At 41.6% G+C, this 1,643-nt stretch overlaps 1 non-coding gene across 1 annotated transcript; it reads left to right on the top strand.

The window, feature by feature from the left end:
* The first annotated feature begins 1,029 nt into the window (after positions 1–1,029).
* Positions 1,030–1,136, top strand: LOC141699541 (small nucleolar RNA R71). The gene has a single exon (XR_012565993.1). It is a non-coding gene; the product is annotated as a small nucleolar RNA R71 (small nucleolar RNA).
* The last annotated feature ends 507 nt before the right edge of the window (positions 1,137–1,643 follow it).

Here is a 1,643-nt window from a genome sequence, read left to right as displayed (position 1 = left end):
GGTATGTTGATATGAAGTTTCTTGAACACCTCCAGAAACTTAGCAAATTGCTTATCTAACTTTTGCTTCTGCAGCCTCTTAGGAAAAGGAGGTGGAGGATAGACCTGTTTCTCCCCTGTATTACCCTTAGGAGGAGTGTGTTCCACAATTTTCTTCCTTGATTCCACTTCTGCTTCCTTCTGCATATCTTCTTCAGCCAAAACTTCAGATTCTGGAACTTGAGATTTTTTGGGGCTTGCAACCTTCCCAGACCTCAATGTAATTGCCTTAACCTGCTCTTTTGCTTCCTTCTTTCCTGGTACTTCTGTGTTACTAGGGAGTGTACCAGGTTATCGATTCAACAAAGCATTGGCAATCTGCCCAATTTGATTCTCCAGAGTTTTGATAGAAACTGCTTGGCTCTTACACATGAGCCTCAACTCCTCCAATTCAGATTTTTCATTAGATTACCTTGCACTTCCATGTGGTAGTTGTTAAAGTTGGAGTTTTTGTCTTGGTGCATATTTTGGTTGTTGAAAACAAGGAGGGTTGAATTGCTTTGTTGCATACTGCTAATACGGCTGTTGTACCGCATTCTGATTGTTGTTCTAGCCGAAGTTAGGATGATTGCAGTTGTTGGGATGATAAGTGGATGGAACTGGTTCCTGCGACCTCTGAAAGTTGCTTACAAACTGAGTAAATTCACTAGAAATAGCACACTGCTCAGTTTCATGCACACCCACACAAAGCTCACAAACACTTGTGATCTGATTAACTTCATAATTAGCTAAAGAATCCACCTTCATCGTTAAAGTTTTAAGCTGAGCAGCTATAGCAGTAGCTGCATCTACCTCCAAAATTCCTGCTACCTTGCCTTGAGGTAGTCTCTGAGTTGGGTTCTGGTATTCATTGGCAGCCATCAGCTCAATCAATTCATAAGATTCATTATAGCTTTTAGCCCATAAGGCTCCTCCTGATGCTGTATCAAGCATGAGTCTAGAAGTAGCACCCAATCCATTTTAAAATCAGTTAATGATCATCCAGTCAGGCATTCCATGGTGAGGTCACTTTCTAAGCATCTCTTTTTAGCGATCCCAAGCCTCACATAAAGATTCTCCAGATTGCTGAGCAAATTGAGTAAGTGCATTTCCGATAGCAACTGTCTTTGCCATAGTACAAAATTTAGTTAGGAACTTTTAAGCAAGATCCTCCCATTTGGTGATAGACCCTGGTGGTAGAGAATGTAACCAGCACTTGGCTTTACCTCGCAGAGAGAAGGGGAAAATCCTCAACTTAATAGCATCTTCAGAAACTCCATTGAACTTGAAAGTGTCGCAGATCTCGATGAAATCTCTGATGTGCATGTTGGGGTCTTCTATCGGAGAACCCCCAAACTGAACCGAGTTCTGTATCATCTGAATCGTGCTCGACTTGATCTCAAAGGTGTTAGCTGAGATGGCTGGTCGGACAATGCTAGACTGAATATCATTAATCTTTGGCTGAGAGTAATACATCAAAGCCTTCGTATTCGATTCTGGTTCTCCCATTGCAATTAGAGCTTCTTCTTCAACTTTCTCCTCGACAAGAACTTTTTCAAAAACTTCCTTAGCTACTACAACTTCGTCCTCAACTTGATCCAGTGTTCTCTTACGAGATCGAGAACG

Source organism: Apium graveolens, chromosome 11 (genome assembly GCF_009905375.1).
Source record: "Apium graveolens cultivar Ventura chromosome 11, ASM990537v1, whole genome shotgun sequence".
NCBI lineage: Eukaryota > Viridiplantae > Streptophyta > Magnoliopsida > Apiales > Apiaceae > Apium > Apium graveolens.
This window is presented reverse-complemented; position numbering and strand designations above follow the sequence as displayed.